Source organism: Brachionichthys hirsutus, chromosome 7 (genome assembly GCF_040956055.1).
Source record: "Brachionichthys hirsutus isolate HB-005 chromosome 7, CSIRO-AGI_Bhir_v1, whole genome shotgun sequence".
In the NCBI taxonomy this organism is placed as follows: Eukaryota; Metazoa; Chordata; class Actinopteri; order Lophiiformes; family Brachionichthyidae; genus Brachionichthys; species Brachionichthys hirsutus.
In genome coordinates, this window is record NC_090903.1 from 9,664,605 (window position 1) to 9,683,946 (window position 19,342).

The following is a 19,342-nucleotide window of genomic DNA, read 5'->3' on the forward strand; positions in this document are numbered from 1 at the left end:
CGCCCCTGTACTCAATCAAGTTCATCCACTTCACCTGTTTTCCCAGCCACCTGCAACCCATCTCTCAATCAGCCTCCACTCTACATATACTCTGCTCAACCCTTAGTTCTCTACCAGGTTTTTAGTGTTCGGACTTCTTTCCGGCATTCCGGATTCTCCCTGGTTAGGAAAGGATACGCTAGGATTGACTTTGTCTCATCTACGAGTTTCTGGATGGATGGATGGGTGGATGGATTGATGATAATTTGATAAATTACTCTTGTTGTTAGAGGAAATTATTTGAATTTAGTGTGAGTATGTTACAGTACTGGAAATTGATTGGAAATTACATACAGTAATACCTCGAGTGCTCGTATATACGAGTGTTCCGAGATGCGAGCAAGCCAACAAGCAATATTTTGCTTTGAGATGCATAAATTTGAGCTACACGCGAGCGTGCCCCCAGATGCTGATGCAAAGTGGCAGAGCGGTGCGAACATGGAATTGACATACGAGTGCAGTCGAGGACAAATTACTCTCCCATGTCTTGGTATTACTCTATTTGTGTATTACGGGTTGACTTCCAGCATTTTAATAATTTGTTTTACCTATGAAACCTGTGAAACTAATGTCATGATTGTGAACTGGGTCAGTGCCTTTGGATGCAGAATAAGATCAGCATAAAATCAGTAAAATAAAAAAAACATGCACCTCAGGTGAATTAGTCACACCAAATTATCCATTGGTGCATGTGAGCAGGAGTATTTGTAGCCCTGCAACGAGCTGGCATCTCATCCAGGTCCAAGTAGACCCGTGACCTGGAAGGTGGATAAGAGGATTTAGACAAGACTATTGCGGTCAGGTCGTCTACAAGAAAATGGATGGATGGATGTAGCCATAATGCACATTGACATATTTTTACTTTTAAACTTTCTTTTCACTTGGGGTTGGGGGGGGGTGTAAGCATAATTTCAGAACATTATCGGGCTGTTTATTGAGGACATTTGATGGGGTTGCAAAGGGATTAGGATTAGTTCCATTCCAGTGAGATTTAATTCATTTGAGGCTCTGAATAGAATGACAATATGAGAAGCGCCAACTCCTCAAAGCAAACCCCTGAAGTGTTTGCCAAACTCCCAATCATATATCAATCGACCTAAAGCTCTTCACAAGGGGGCTGGACACGAAGACGTTTGGGGATCCACACGGACAGGACTCTCCCCAGTACAACTTAGGGTGGCGCCAAAGCGCAAGAAAAGAGAAAGTAGTTGGGTGACGGCGTGGCTCAATGCACACAAGGGGTTAATCCACCGGGAGTATAGTTCAACCGTCTCCACATACCGAGGCTCGATGGTGCGTGTGAGTCTGTGTGGATGTGCCACCTGTCAGGAACGCTTGTTCGGGTTTCTGTGCTGAAGACGGAGCCGAACCTCTCACACTCTGAAAAGCGTTCACATTTCTTTTTTTTTGCGCAGGGTCCCCTGCATTAGTTACAGGATAAACTTTGAGTGGCCGGAGATGAGTGCGAGAACGCGAGTCGCACGCATAACCTGGCACTGGCACTATCGCGGGCTCCCCGGGGAGGCGCAGATCCCTCTCGCTTTGAAGATTACAGGGTTGGCGACGTCTGAAGGACACTAAAGAACTGGATTAGGCTTTGTGCAGTCTAACCCAACCCTACTTCACCTCATCACTCCCACTTCTCACTGTCCTCTGAATATGCGCGCAATGACCTTAGGAACACTTGGAATTCGGCGGGCGGGTGCGTAAGGTAAGGATATTAATTATCTCTGAACGATTTAAGGTCGTAAATAAACGTTACACGAAGTGAAGTTTGCAGCAGACCTCCAAAATACACTCTGACCTCAAAGCAAATTCGCAAATGGAGAACTGCGTTACTATTTGGAGGCTTTTACGCGAAGGCAACGTCGCAGTCTTTTTCAATAAAGCCTGATATCCACATCTGCATATATTTGTTTTTTGTTTTTTATATATTTATTTCAAATGCAACAACAATTTATTTTTTTATTTATTTTTGTAAATATATATAGAACACCCTTAAAAAAAAAAAATACAGCTTCAATTTAATACACATTTGACCTGAAAGGAATAGGAAGAAGCCAAGGCTTATCAAGTCCTACCCCAATTTAAACCATCAACAAATGAAAAATTCCAATAAATAAACTAAACAGGCAACATAATAAATGGTGTCAGTGGAGGGGCTTTCTTCGTTTATGCATGTAGTTGATCTTTGTCCAGAGAATATGTATTTTACGCTTATTAAAATACTTATAGTCTATAACAGTGCCATCATTTTTCATTTTTCCGCACGTCTCAAGCAAAAAGACGAAGAGGCGAAATTAAGCGAAGTTGTTTCAGGTGAGATAAACTTGTAGCGGCAGGAAGCGCGTGAAATAGGAAGAGGAGAATTTCAAACAGTCTCTCGAATAATGTACTATTTGACCAAAAATGCCCGAATCCATAAAGAATACTGAAAGACAGACCTAAATTGACAAACACGTGTGCACGTGAGCCTCCCCAGCAAAAGAGAAATAAAAAATGCACCATTGACAGGAAGATCAATCAAGCAGGTGGGTTATATATTAGCACAAAAGCCACAGTGGATTCTTCAGTTGCATTTAGGTGACATGAATGAAGGAAAAACTAAATAGAGTGTCAATCCTAGAACTTGCGTAGGAGTGTTTCCAACAGAGTGTCTTCACCAGAACAGGGCCAGGCCCGTTTCCTTGCAGAGGTACATTTTCCAAACCAGAGAGGACGCAGCATGGCTCAGGCAGACATTGATATTCAGCGTGTGTGCTGCTCTATAGGCAGTCCGTTGTCATGGCCTGCTCAGTGCCGATTGCTTCTGATGGAAGTGTATGGGAGAGAGATTTGAAAGCCAGCTGGAAGTCAAACTAAAAGGGTCGTTTATTGACGATCAAGACACTCAAGAACAAAGAAGCGGAACACCGTATTTAATAAGAGTTTAATGATGGCTTGTGTTCTGCTGTTCGCCTTCCTCCAAGCTCACTCTATCGTGGCTGTTTTATTGTTCGCCAACTGTAACCCCGGTTTCCTCTCTCAGACTACAAGTGTAATTCAGATGCAACTCTTTAAGCAGCCCGATTTGTTCCACTGGTGTTCGTTTAATCTTTGCTGACTGTAAACGGAATGTGAGGATACAGCTAAGGGATTTCTGACATGATGCCCCCCCCCCGCCCAAGTCTCAAAGGGTGCAATCTGTCAAATGTCAGGTGCAACAGTGACACACTTTGCAAGCCACTTTAGCCCAAGAAGATTCATGGAAAGCGAAATAGAAAGACTTCATCTATTAAGAGGGCGTGAAATTGCAATATTCTCTAGCTGGAATTCAGAAGCTGAGCAAACATGCAAGACTTTTGTGGAGTGAGAAGTTGATAAAGGAGTAAAACAGTCTCCAGGTGACGGCAGCAGTGGGAGTTGTTCTCTCTGCTCAGCACTTATTATTATTATGATTGCCTCACATATTACCTTATATTTACACTTGTTGTGTCAGACGAGCTCTAATATAATATGTTTAGAGTGAACCAGTCTCTATAGGTAGGCATTTGGATAGCTTTACCATTAATGGGAGCACTGGGGTCCGTTTAACCTCAATTAATATTGGAGGTGTATGTGACATATGAATTTGTTTATATGTGGGCTTGTGCTTTAAGAGTTGAGTCTGTCTATCAATCAAGCAAATGATTGAATTTATTTGTATGGCACCTTTCATGCGAGCGTGAGTCACAAAGTGCCTCGCACAATGAAAGGATCATTACGAGCCCTGTATCCATTCACAAAAAATAAATATATAAAATAAGCTAGAGGGAAGTAATTTAAATGATTCAAATTTAGTGGATATTTCTTTCTACTGTGGAAGAACTTAGTGAGACTTACACATACCGAAATGCAAAACTTCCCCTGCTTTCTTCTCATGATTCAAATGCAATGACTAATTCTGTCCATTGTCGTGTTTCTCTCTCTCGCTTTATTTTGATCATTTATTTGTATATATAATATATTTGTTTTACTTAGTGCTGGAGGGTGGTTTCTGCTCATGCTTCTGCATGTATACAGCTTGGCGTTCAGCACTGTCGTTTAGAGCTTGTATTATGTTATTAAAAAAAACAACCAAATATTTGACAAGTTTGAAAGAGTCCTTCATTTTGGATTAACTAGATAAAGACACTTTAGTTGTCTTTATAAAAGATGGTCTTTCTAACTCAAGGCAACTGACAGAAATCATAAAATGGGTTTCCGGCACAAACTCGCCGACTACAAGGTGCATGGGGAGGGGCAAAAGATCCAGCGACACTTTGAGAATCAAGTCAATCAGTGCGTGTAGGGTTGTGGAATCGGGGTCAGTATGATGACCCTTGCAATAACCAGTCAAGCGTGAACAAACTTCTCGTATTTTAAATTATTCCTCCATTACTTTTTTCCATGCTGTGTACAATTAATATGCACATCCACTAGCGGCATGTCAAGTTCCTGCTGCTCCCCTTGACTCCTGAAGTCTGGAAAAGAGGCTTTAACTACTACACAAAATTGCAACTGAACATTAAATATTCAGAAATGTTCATTGAACATTGGCTATCCCAAATTGATCATTCAGTCCAGCCCTATGCAAGGGTTTGTGATAGTATCAAAAGGGGCTGAGCCAAGGCTTTGTATTATAGCAAAGCCTTAAATTGTTAATAAAAGAACACTTGTAACTGATCCTGGCCTAAAAATTAACACATTCGTCTTGAGAATGGGAATCACTGTTTTGACATATAAGTAGGGCAGATGAAGTCGAGCTTGACTTGATCAAAACCAATGTAGAGCCTACACATACTTGTAGTCGCCTTGCAGTGATCAGATCCTGAAGCACAGACTTACTGCAGTCATGTTGAGCCATGTTTCAGTCTTCAGTCACCACATCTTTCGTCAGTGCTACTCTGACTTCATGGTTGAAGCTCCGCCAAGGAGGCTATGTTTTTGCCAGTGTTTGTTTGTCCTTCTATCTGTTAGCGATATAACTCAAAACGTTCTGTATGGATCTGGCTGAAATCTTCAGAAAATGTTGGGGATTTTACCTGGAATAAATTATTACATTTTGGTGATGATCCACAACAGATTGTTGATTGTGGAACAGTTTGAATGTTTCATTAACATTGCAGTCAATGGAGCTTCAAAATTTGTTCCTCAGTATCTCGGTTGATTATTGACCAATGATTATGTAATTTGACTCAGTCATGCAGGGCGGGGGCCTCGAGCTCACCAAGCCCCATTTATGGATTTAAAAATCAGTTCCAAATACACATAAACTCTGATTCACTTTTACTTTTCATGGTTGGTGGATAAATATACCAAGAACAATTTAGAACCTTTTGATGATCCAGATCACCATTAGGAGGGGAATGAGCTGCTTGGGGGAGGTCCACGCTCTCCGAGTGCTTTTCGAGTTCATGTATTTTGTCTTTCCCAAAGGTTATTGATACACTGAACCCATGACCATAAGTTGCTTATGACTTGCTGATCCCTTATTGCCTCCCAAAGAGTCTTGAGCTCCGTTCTGTGTTTGTTGACACTCCAGTTTTGCATTGGAAATGAGAGTCATGAGCTGTCTAGCCAGTCAATTAGGAACATCTTAACCTAATTACCCTTGTTCTCAATAATGATACACACTTGCTGAAGGGCTTGACTAAAATACCATAGTACATGTCAAAGTGGTGAATCCACTCCTGTCCTTTCAATTTCAAAGTACTTTTGTACATTCAAAAGGGTGCTCAGAGGAGAACACACAATTTTATACTTATTCTCAGGACAGAAATATGTCTAAAGGAACAACTCGTGTAAGCAACTGGACAAATGCACGAACTAAAAACCTTTATTCTTTTTCTAATGGCTACTGAATTAGAAATCCTTATCTGTTTCCGTCTCCTGGTAATAGTTGCCATGGTCCCTCATCAAAGCTATTCTATCTTTTTTTGGCATTTTATATCAAATATTTAATTAAGGCAGCCAAGCAAGGAGCTCGGAACACTGTACTGAACATGACAGGCCCCAGGCAATGAGGAAGAGTGGTAAATGTACATCCAACTAAGAGTAGGAATTACTTCTCCTTCACTTTGAAGCTAATTCGAAGGGGTCAATTAATTTGAAAAGAAAAAGCCATAATTTCTTCTGCACTTTCCACACGCTTGGCAGAAAGCCTTAACCTCTTACACAATGAGCCAGCTCACATTTCTTCGATGTCAATGTTCCTGCACCCTGTTTTACTGCAAGATGAGTAATCTGATGTAACCGTTGCATGTGCGCTATGATAGCAATGTGTAAATGCACATGGCCAAGGCCCATCAGTGAGTCATGGTACATCCAATAGAGAAGATGCCATTTTGGTTCAGTATGTGTTTTTGTCCGCATATATGATGATACTAGTACTACTAGTAATATATACAGTGGAACCTCAGTTGTTGAACAACTCGTTTTTTGACCCCAAAAAAAGGAGTTTAAAATCCATCTGAAGTTGAACAGATTCTCGGAGTTCGAACACACGAGTGAAGCCGAGGCGAGGCGAGGCGAAGACACGTGAACAAAGGCAGACTCGACCCGAGTATGTTCAGTTTGAGTTGACCTGCCATAGGAGAAAGATTGTGCAAATGTTTTGCTTTATGTGTTTTTTTCTCAGTTATTCTTTTGAGCTCTTCGTCACGGATCCAAACAAAGGCAGCAGTAAAAACGCCTGGCAAAGGAAAGTGGAGCTCGATCTGCCAGGGAGATGGAAGAGATTATCTGCTGTGGTAACTCTTAACGGGCAAAACTGAAAGGTGACAAAAAAAAGATATAGCGGATAGACTTTCATTTCGGCTTCCCTGCTCTAAGGACATCCTTTAGAGACGGCATCATGTCACCACACTGCAAGAGTATGCACTCTTCCTGTCTAATCTCCCTTTATGAATTCTCATGACGGCTCTGATAACACCAGATTCTGGAGGAATATTTAATCAGCAAAATTGTATGCACATCTAAAAGCACAATCGCTATTCCCATGCGAATCACACCACAGGGTCTGCTACAGATATTTCCTTGCAGGTCTGACAGAGCATTTATTCAGAGGGTAGGCTGGGGGATGCAAATGGTTTAGTACCCTTGCATCCCATCATGAAGGTTATCACTTTATGAGCTGTGTTAGAATGTCTTGCAGGTGCAACGACAATTTCAGAACCAATTCGACACCCTCTCACTCATTAACATTTGACGGCGTCACTGTAGATGGAGCGGAAGATTTTCCTGTTCCAGCTGAACTTTGCTTCCCTAATCGTTCCTACCACACAGAACATCTTGAAAAACAAACAGTCTTTTACAACCTTATCGCAGAATTCATTTGCATATATACATCTCTATATTCTGAATGAGTCTGCTGGACAGGGTTTGTGTTGATGGATGAGCAACTCAATATATATTACATCAACAAGCCTTAGGGAAAAAACAAACTTTCTTTGAATACTACAGCAATCAACTTGCTTACTTGTCTTCAAAGTGATCTACCAGATCAAGGGTTTTCCAAAGAAGAAAAAAAAACACTGAGGGATAACATCCCCACCAAAAAAAACAACAACAACAAACATATGCAGCGATTGTAGCTTTTATCAAAGCAAAATGACATTTACACAAGTGCCCTGTTGCACTCGTAACACAGAGGATAAAAAGGATTCCTCTACGGCAAAGTCTTCATGCATGAATTTCTGAATGTAAAAAACAGGCCCAAGTTGTACCGTATAAATGCAGGCAGCAAGATTGTGCAGTAAGCATACACACTTTATCTGACCAAATGAGCCGTCTAATCTTAAATTGTGCTGATGTGAGGTTTCGCTTTCAAATTGACAAAGTAATTACAAAATCATCTCTGCCTGTCTATGAATGATATACATACATATACACTATGTGTGTGTGTGTGTGTGTGTGTGAAGGGAAATTAAAGATCTTGGCCTTACATAAAAATGACTGAGTCTGCCTATTTCAGGGTTACCGTGGGAAGGAGTTCTTCTCGGAACATGTGGCCAGTCCACACTATTTCCAGAATGTGCCCCATAATGTGTTGTCATTTAACAAAAACATTTATCTTTTTGCTCAGTATGATGGGTTATCCAGTGAAATTGAACACATTGCTCCAGCTAATAGATGCTTTCCTTTGTGACCTTTAAGATTGTATGGTAGACCTCAGTCCAATGGCAGACAAATTGCTTATAGTCTATTTTTGTTTATCAGCTTCTGTTACTGATTTTCATTTTGCGAACACAGAGAAAAATCTGAGCCATCTTTTGAAAAGACCACCAGTGGTGCATCAACAGGCGATCTGCAGCCAGCAGCCCTTTGTGCTAAAAGTGTTGAGGTAGAAAAAGTGCCATAGCAGACTATTTTATCTTAATGTCGTACAATGCAATGCCTAAATGCATTTAATGCTAATATTTTATGTAAAGTCACGAGACTTCATCCTCTGGTGGCTGTGAATGTCTTTTCACTGTTTTGTGCAAATCTATCCAATGTATATATATATATTTTTTGTCTGAATCAAAGCAGTGAAGTGACTAACACTGACTTGCCAGTATTATTAGCAGTTCTGTGGCAACTAGGGCTCCACTGAGTGTCAGTTTTTGACATTCAAGCTTTCTACTTATATTTTAAAATGGAGCTTCAGATCATTTGTCGTCATGTTTTGACATACGTGTAAAAAAAAAAAAGAGAACTGTTAAGCAAAATCCTCGATTCCTATAAAATGGTTCAGCAGACTAAATCGAGTGCTGAATTAATGCGTAATTTAGATGTAATTTATTCATGTAGTCCGTCAGGCACCTCACCAGAATCTCAGTTTTGGGTTAGCTGGGGTAATTTTGGCTGGGATTACTTAATTACACGTGTTCATACTGGGGGGGGGGGGGGGGGGGGGGGCACGGTAGTGCAGTGGGTAGCGATTTTGCCTCACAGCAAGAAGGTTACATGTTTGATTCCTTTCTGAGCTGAGCTTGTATGCTTTCCCCGTGTCTGCATGGGTTTCCTCCTGCCTCTAAAAACATGCAGCTCAGGTATCTGTTTTTTTCTTTTCTGTCTTTCCTGTGGCCCTGTGATGAGCTGGCATCTTGTCCGGGGTGTACCCTACCTTTCATCAATGGCCAGCTGGGTTAGGCTCCAGCAGACCCTTGACCTGCCAGGCGAATCAGCGGCTGTAGAGGAGACGGTTGCGATCGCGTGTCTTCTTGTTTGTGACACTTTTGCTACAATGATTTATCGTCATAGACCTGGGATAATTTGTGTATCAAAACTTCAGAAAATCCATTCTCTGATTCATTTAGCGCGGAATGGTTGTACTGCTGTTGATGCTATGCCTGAGCAGGGTGCCTTGGCAGCATTCTAATTGCTTATAGAGACTGTGTGGGAGGACGGTGCCAACAATTTTGTCCTGGCATTTTATGGTACAAATGAATGCAGACTTCACAGGCTATAAATAAGCAGCCATTAATTAACTTCTGGGTATTAATGAGGTTTGCAAGCTGTTAGAGGCAGGTATGGTGTCTGGTAAAACGCGACGGGAAGTTTTGGAGGTGCTGGAAATGTGTGTGCATCTCCCAAGTCTATGCAGCCACCTCTGGCCATTAAAGTCACCATAGCCCAGTCTTTTTTTTTAGCGATGGAGTACTAAAAGAAGAGGAAGAGCCAAACAGAACAGCAAAAACCCACAAGCATGAAACAAGTCTAAGGGAGGCCAGGAGGGAGACAGCAGAGAGCCTGCAGTGCTCATGGCAAACAGACCAGGTCAGGTACACCTGAGGAGAAAAGGCCTAAAAGTGTAAACTTACACCAACACACGGACAACAGAGCATTTGCTTCAAATCGTTCTTGGTGTATTTTTACTTATTTGTCTTTTTTGCTTTGTTTTTGAAAAAAAAGGCTATGTGTGCACAGGGTGAGCAAAAGCAAAAGTTCAACTTGAGAGCTATACGCTTCTTTGTGAAAAACCCTGAATACCAATAAAAGTCTTTGAGTATCCTTTTTATTTTTTACTAGCCTTTGCGCTACCACGATAGGCAGACAAATGTCAACCTTAGCCACTGATAAAACACATTTAAATAGCAAAATACTAATTGCAACGTGTGTAATGACAATAAAGTTGAACCTAACCTAACCTAAAATGTGTGGAATTCAAGTCAAATACTTGCACTGGTAAATCAGAAAATGTGTCGGCAGGCAATTCAGAATTACTAATTAAGAAGCCCATATAATGTAATGCAATTGCTTCCTTTACCCCTTATAGACGATGAGTGAATGGCTCCATGCAATCAATGCAAGGCAGACTGCTGAAAGCAGAGCACTTAAATTGTGCTCTCTGGAAAACAACTGTTACTATTAATCACCTCGATGCAGGGGAGGAGATAAAGCTTATCAATAAATTGCATTAATGTTTTTCAAGTCGCTTGTAATGGCATCTGCTGTAATTCCGAGCCTAAATGTAAAGACCTCGCACTGCTTCTGTCAGCAGCAGCATTCTCACGAGTGGCGTTCACGTTCCAAAGCGCATCATGTCACATGCATATAATAAGGCATCTCTCAACTTAATAGCTTGAGCCGCATGCCCAGAGATGTCAGCTTGAAAGTGAATGAATTTGTCGGAGCGGCGCTGCTTTCGGCGCCCTGCAGCATTAATTAATGATCTCAGGGAATCAAGTGTCACAACTTGAATGATGACTGTATTTATGTGAAGATGCAAGGATCACTAAGACAATTGCGACTGATGATAATAAACAGGCGGTAACTAGGCATTCACTTCAACTCATCACCGTGCAGTCGGACGGAAAAGCAGCTCCAATGGCAAAAACTGACAACTCAGTTTGATTAATGTATTAATTTATTCTTTATACACATCTTCACGAGTTTTGAAGTTGTGTGTCATTGAATGTACTTCTTTATGAATAAATAACATTTTTCTAATGTGTTATACCACACACTTCTTTACTTTATCTATGAGATTTCTGCTTTACTCCTCTGCAAAAGAGCTTCAACAACCATCACCCAATGTCAAGGACATAATCCTTTGCTGGCCTCCCACTTCACTACAGTCACAGGTATGTTGTGACCCAGAACCGAGAGTGGGGTCACTGCATTTATTGGTGGGATTGAATTTCCCTTTTTTCTTGTTGTTCTTTTTTTTTTTATTCAAGGCTTTTGCTCCCACTGGGCGTAATTACTGTAGGTACAGGCCAAGCGGGTTCATACAAGCACTCCAGATGCTAGTCAGTCCCGCTGCGGAGCTAGGTGTGCACAATCAGCTGCTTTTGTAATTGAGGTTACTGTATTCTTTGATATGTCCACGCCGTGCATTGTCAAGAAGAGCAGATGCAGACTAATGAGTCACTGTGCAAAACTACCCTAGCTGTCTAAAGTCCAACAAATAATTCTTAAAAGTCACTTGTGTATGTTCGTGCTCATCCGTTTGTGAGTCAAGCAATGATTTTTGCAGTGCAACAGATTAGCCTTGCTCTTACTGCTTCAATTGTACTTTTCAGAATTACACACTGAATGTACCACCTGACCGTTGTTCTGCTATGCAAAGACAACTCCTTGCATTCTAAAGTCTTCTCTTGCTGCTTTGCCTTTTTTCTCTTCCTTACATGGTGTCGATCATTTCCAACTCTTCCTTGCTCTCGCACTCAGCCCCCCCCCCCCTGTTTCCTTTGAAGTGCTAAACAATGGGAGGGCTACACTCCCTGTTAAGCTCTTTGGGGAAACTGCCTGCCACAGTGCAGCACGGCAGAATCTAGTCCTCAGGACCACAAGCGGATGGGAGGGGAGGAGAAACATCGTCCGCATGCTTTGACAATGACAGTGGCTGCATGCAGCCTGGATTCTCTGAACCGTCACCAGACATCACCAGCACGGTGTGATTCGTGAATTCTATGACTTATTTCCATTCTGATTTCTGAAGCCTAACAATGGTTTATTTCTTCATGGGATGTGTATGAGACCTCCAGTCAATTATCAAGATCAGACAGTGTGTGTGTGTGAAGACCCCACTGGTTATAATTATATACTGTTTAATTTCGTCAGCATATAAGAGAAAAAACAACCTGTCCTTTCATTGTGTTCGTCTTTACTTTTTTTTTTCATTTTTGATGCATGCAGACAAAATCATAGAGTGATGAATGCTGTTCATTACCAAAGAATGGAATGGGAGATGAGGCGAAAAGGAGTGCTTTGGGAAGCAATCTGTGACTGGAGTACATGTTATTGTCTGCTGAAGCATCTGAGACATGCATTTATCCACTCGTACATGTTTCCTCGGAGCTGTATCACACTCTTTCATTATGCTGCACACACCTCTTTTTAAATATGATGCTGCATATCTGCTCGCCTTTTCCTTCGGTCTGTCTGCATCTCATTGTTACTCAGAAAGTTATGAATGGATTTCAAAGATGTAGAAGATGGCCAAGAAAACAATTGATTCCATTTTCATCGTAATCTGGATCATCATCTAGATCCAGAATTATGTAAAATGCGCTACAATTAAGTGGAATTACAACCCTTTGTGAAAAATTACAGGATCCTCATAAGAGCTACAATTCATTCACATCCTATCTGGAGCCAAGTAATATTCCACATCTGATGTACTTGGAATGTTTAAATACATTCAGCTTTTATATAAACAGTATTCATTTTAGAAATGATTTGATAATCACACATGAAATGTTTTTTTCTGAGTCTGACTGGTCTGCTCACAGAGGCCAGGGCTGGCGCCTTCTGCTACTCCGTGGGTGAGCTCCTGCCAAGTTTTTGCTGTTTCTTAAAATAAAATAATTAATTTTCCTCATTAAGTATGTATTATATTATTCTCCTTTTTTTTCTAAAAAAAACCCAGTAAATGACTAAAACTATAGGAGTGCACCGATTGCAATTCTCTGGCTGATCAGCGATTAAAATAATACAAAATAAAAAATCCTGACCGGCCGATACTGATTTTTTTAATAACTGGCAGTATTTACCTTCAATGTTCCAATCTTATTTATTTATTCATTGAACACAAACCAAATTTGTGCAATAGGTTACCCTGCAGACCTGTTTTAGCCTATTGTCTGACCCCATATTCTAATCTGTGATTGACTGGAGGCCACACATTTTCTAGGGTTTCTATTCTCAGATAAGTGTAGGTGATTCAGCTTCTCACAAATGCAGAATATGTTTACATAATTCTAATGGATATAAAAACAGGCAGAGAAAATGGTCGTCGTGTTTGTGGACTTGCGTCACAGAAGACTTGACTGTCAGCCTTGGCAGAGGGCCGTGGTCTCTGAGTGCTCGTCTAGGTACCATTAAGATGCCAGAAATAGGATTCACCTGCTACATAACCGTATACATTTAAAGTCTGCTCTCATTTGTAGGGCTCTTAATGTATGCATGGCTGAACAGTATAATGGAGACTAACAAGAGCTGTGAGGGAATAGAGGAAATTATGTGGGAAGATGATTATTGAATGGGGGTGATTGATGATTAAAACATGAAAGTGGAAGTTTATTAACTGTCTCTCATAAACGGTCATGGCTGATCTAAGATTTTTCCGTGTTTTGCTTCACAGAATTGTGTGAGCTCCACCGAAGAGTGAGATGCGGTGTGAATGCAGGAACTCAAATCAGGTATTTCTTTCTCAGGCATTTATTTCTCATATTTTTCTCTGCTAATGATAGCATGTGTCTTTTTACAGTGTGCATCTATTTGTGAGTTAGTGTTCTTTCTGTGTTCGATCAAAGCTGTGATTTTGCTGTGCTGGATTAGAGTTGGACATCCCAGTGACATACTGAATCAGACAGGATGCACCACTGAGGGTTTTAGAGCATCACTTTGCTATGTTTTATTGATGCCTCTCAGATGATTCACCCTGGCCTTTGCTGATCCTTTCTCTTTCAAGTTGATCTCATGCTATCATAAATCTGTTTGTCCATGGTTCACTCAGTAAATATTTCAGGGGTGCCCCCATTAACGTTGGCCATTTCTTGGATATACAGCTTCACTGTATTATATGCAATTACCAACTTCTACACTGAAGCTCCAGAATGGACAGAAAAAGATTTGAACCTTAACTACAGCCCGAGGCCACAAATGAGCATAAAGCAGCTAAAAATATTCGCTACAATGCAGATTTCCAAATGAAATCAGACTGAACAGGAGTCTCATAAAGCACTTCAGAAAAATATTCTTTCCATGAAAAAAGGGACAATTAGAGCTTGTGTATTTGTGTATCTTTAATATAACGATTCTTACATGATTATGATTTTTTTCTTTGTCATTGCTTGTTTTTGACGCATGCATGCACTTTTACCATTTAATGCTAATATTTTATGTAGTCACGAGACTTCATCCTCTGGTGACTGTGAATGTCTTTTCACTGTTTTCTGCAAATCTATCCAATGCATTATTTATTTTTTTAGTCTGAATCAAAGCAGTGAAGTGACTAACATCAAAACATTTTATTGTCAGTCGATATTTCCAATAACTGAATATGAATAAGTTAAAAAAGGCAAAGAGTGAAACAAAGAAAGCGATGGAAAAAGGAAGACGAAGCAGCTTTTTCTCCAGGACCGGTCATGAGTTTACGTCTGTGTGGAGACTCACGAGAAAACATTGTGTTTTGCGCATAAATTAATTAACTTTTTTCTATTTTTTTATACACAATTATGTAACTAAACAAAAGCAACATGAAAAAATACTACTCTGTGGCTCATCTGCTTAGTAACAGCTCAGTTAATCACAAATGATGTGTGTCTGTGTTGCAGGTTGCCACCCTCAAACTGAAATTCATAAACATATTGATTGAAAATATTGAAAAATGGTTTTTCGAACTGGATTGCAAAGAGTTTTAGCTCATATCTGTGGCACGTTAAATCTTTCTACGACTATAATTAATGCAGTTTTTCAAAATTTCTCCTGGGGGGAGAAAAGCCTTTCATAGATGTCAGATGCAAGCACTCAGATTTAGTTCTTTGTATTTTTCTTTTTCACAAATGCAAATCATGACTCCTATGTAGATGATATGAATTTATGTGTGTATCTCGCTTTCCGTTTGAACCGTTTCACCCAGTTTCCATCGTGTCTTTGTTGTGTAAATTGGAAATGGCTCGTGTCAATTTTTGGTCCACCATTTCTGAAGCTAGGAGGCCCAGAAACACACAAACGGGCGCAGAGGGAAAGGCTATGCACACAAATTTGAAATCCACACGCTGAGTGAAGGGAAAGCTTCAGAGTTTGTGTGTGAACTGAAGAACAGGGGACATGGAGAAGAGATGCAGGTGAAATACAAAGGCAGCGTCATCGGATGAGAGGCATGAGCGACAGACTGGGGCATGCAGTGAGGAAGCGGTTGGAGTGTAAAGGGCTTGGATTCAGATGGTTATACTCGTAGATGCCGCGGTCACTCAAGCACAGACTTTGGGTTTGCATCCTGCTGAGATTGGAGGTTCTGAAATTGCTGGTCGTGCTGGAGCCTATCCCGGTAGTCGACTGCCGAGAGGCGGGGTACACCCTGGACAAGCCGCCAGTTGATTGCAGGGCATAGACAATATACAATCATTCACACACACTTACCGGTAAGTTTTTGGTGGTTTGGATTCGAACCTGTGACCTTCTTACTGTGAGGCAACAGAGCTGACCACTGCGCCACCGTGCTGCCCTGCATGGAGGTTCAGGATCATGGATGGAAAACGCAAGTCAATCATGTATGTTAAAGTAAATGAAATGACAGATGAGGTTGTGTTGGTGACTCAGCTCAGTGATCTTCAAATCAAATTTGTTTTACAGCATCATTTTATTGAGGAGACACTAAATGAAAAATTAGTTCCAGGACCAAAAGCAAACCAAAGGCACTGACATCATCATCATCATCATCATCATCATCATCATCTCATGATGAATCACATTTGCTCCCGACCAGCACTGTTACTGCTTCACGGTGACTCTCATGTAATTGCATAACACTAGTAATAACAATGCCTTTCCGGCAGAGCTGCCTTTGCCTCCATCGCCACCTTGATGGTTGTAGCTGTCATCTTCAGTTTCATGTGGACATTTCCATTTGGCAGAACACAAATCATTGAGGATTTGGACAACCTGGAATTGTTCTTTTATTTAGTTTTTTATGAAACTGCTGTTTGCTTGAAAATCATTTTAAACGGGTTTAACAAACATACAGCACAAATGGTTTGTGCGCGCTGCGAACACAGCGGGATTAAGTTACTCACAATAAAAGTCTGTTTATTGTTTTGCAGGAAATCTCACCTTGTCATTTCTGTTTACATTATTTATATGATTTAATTATGTTTCACTTTGCATTTCTTTTACACGTTGCTGAACAGCACGGTTTCTTAGCTGGTGTATTTATTTTGGTGCCAGAGACCTCATGAAGCAAATATCTGTCGCCTCACCTTCATCTGATCTCCTGTTTAAAAGGAATTTTAGAAACTATGCGATTGGATATTATTAATCACATACATTTAGCGCACAAGAAAAAAACGATGAGGTGGTGCAGCAATTAAGAAGAAAAATAGATTTAAAGCTACTAAGTACTAATTATGCTCTCCATGTAAAACAGGTTTGTCTATATCTCTTCTTTTGTCTTTCCTGCAAAAAATAGCATAAAACTGTGTCTTGTAAAAGTCTTAACAATATTATAATAACAATAATAATACGATTCAATGCAATTTACTTTGGCATTTAATGTATTTATTCTTGGCACAACTTTTAATACATTATAAGGACTTGATTGATTCTGCCAAGTTTTAAAATATTAAGTCTCAGTTAGCGAGCTGAAAAGTCAACTGCTCCTCTGGGTATAGAGGTCTGGTTATAAAAGGAATAATAAGATGTGGCTGCTTTCAAAGGGCTTCTTTCCTTAGGTTGCCAAGGTGTTCTCTAAAGAGCCGAGGGAAGGCAATGGGAAAAGGGCGGAGAGCGAGAGAACATTTTCATTACAACCCTTATTGCTGGTTTCTATAGCATCTGGGAATTCCTGGTAACATCTGTGGTGGTGCCATGCTCATGATGCGTTCCAATTATCAAGCTTATAATAGCTCACCTGCCCATGTAAATGTTTTTACAGACATAGAAAGGCAGTTACTTTTATGTCACTTGTAGAGATTAATCATGAGACGTACAATTCATATAGTCAATAGGTGTAGAAAATTGGATTGGATGTATTACCGGAATGGATCTGTGAGCAGTTAGACTATTTACAAAATCACCTACTTTAAACTCAAGTGAATCAGCATCAGGTTCTTGGACTTAAGTTCTCATTCTTGTTTAGCACATTCTCTAGTTTAAGATGGAACAAGGAAGCACCACACCATAGCATTTGGAACAAACTAGTCATCTGTATTTTTTTTTTATCCATCACTTCTCTCTCTCTCTCCCTGTGTCACACACTCTTCTTACTTGCCTACTGTCTCAGTTGTTCTGAACCCTTGATATCACACAAGCGGTCACTGAACGTCCCTCGACTCTTATTTGACTTGGGCTCCCTTCAGCATCTCCACTTGCATAGAGCCTATTTGAATTGTTATAGCTGGTGTGGTGGGGGCTGCTGTAAAGCCTGCAGTGAGAATCAGCCAAAGTCGGAGACGCACAAGTCGGCCGAAGCAGATCAATATCCCTGTGTGCAAGAGACTTGTGTGTTCATTTGTTCCTCTGAAACAGCAGCTCACTCAAGCACAAAGGCTATCTGATCTCACCTTTTTGAGCTGTGTGAAGTAGCATCTTCCCAACATCTTCTCTGAATGGCTTGTCAAAGGTTTGTTTCCTGGATATCTTTCCTATCCTTCAAATAGATTTGCCATATGCAGAACAATAAACTGTTAAAGCGATAATGCTAATCAATGCTATGGCAGAGGGATTACTATCATGGGTACATAGAAGCATGCAAGCACTCTTTCAGGATCAGGGACATTGTACAACACTTCATTATGTGTAGGACGGTGGGCCTGCTGCCTGCATCGGTGGCGAGCTAATGACGGCACATGCAAACTCTTCATTCAATTAGCAGCGGGATTTAATCGTTGGGCAAATGTTGCTTTGAGCTTTTGCTCCCAGTTTTGAGCCTCGTGGCAAAGCAGAATTCTAAAGTTATATCTGTAAAATTGCATTAAGAAAGAGAGAAATAGAGATAAATGTGTCTTTGCACAGCGCTGTGCTCAAAACGCAGAGTATCATGATCATACCAAAGATTTTCCTCTCAAATGATGGCATCCATTGATGCTGTCGTGTCATCTCTGAATCTGCAAAACCGCACATTTATAGTTAGGAAAAAAAGTCAGAAAAGAGACTCATCATTTTCCACTTATCATATCACATACTTCAACAAGTGCAATCACCAAGTAAATGATTCACACCGTTTTGAAATAGCTGTTTACTGAAGAGACTAAAATGTGGATTTCTCTGCTATTTTACACTTTGAGATTTGTGTGGGTCTGTAAGTGCACGGGCACATCTGTGCATGTGTACTCCCCCCCCCATGGGAATGCCTACAGGCCCACAAGCAGAGGATTTTGCGACTAAACTGCTGAGTGCATTCACAGAGTCCAGGGGAATGATGCTTCAACAAGAGAAATCGTTCAATTTGTCCCCAGTGAAAAACAATATTCAAGATAAAGCATGCCTTTCTATCGTGCCTGTATCATCTCGCTCTTCTTTCTCACAAGGCTTTAATGAGTTTGTTGACAGTATGCTTTAAAGGCTTACCCTAAAGAGACAAAGGCAATATCAAAAGACTTGAAATGAAGGCATACAAACAATCGTGCTCATTTTCTACTCATCCAAGTGTGACCTGCTGTCTTTGAAACCGGCTTCAGTGATTTATTTTGCCATTGATTCAACAGGCGAAGCAGGAACCGCACACTCCCAGTCAAATAGTTCTCAAATAGGTTAAATTGGAGTTCCTTTCCATGTTGACTGGATGGTTATTTGAATCTCACTTCATTTGAATAAATACTGTAGATAGTGCTAAATAATGCAGCAGATGGTCTGCAACCAATTAAGTGTCTGAAGTCTTCAAGTAGCCCTTTAAAAGTAAGCTATATTCAAACATTTTAATGACTCCAAAACCAATTTAATGTGTTGGCCGAATTCAACAGCGGAACAATGTGGCTTCCACCACAAATAAACATTTTCTGCAGCCTCCGCATTTGAAACAAGAAGGCATTCAGTGAGAATAATTAGACCATTTCTTTCCGTCACCTAAGGGAGATGTCTGCAAGTCAAAACTGGCTTCTTGAACCTTCAGGAAATGACTGAAAGGTTGTTTTTTTTGAAAAAATGCCACATTACT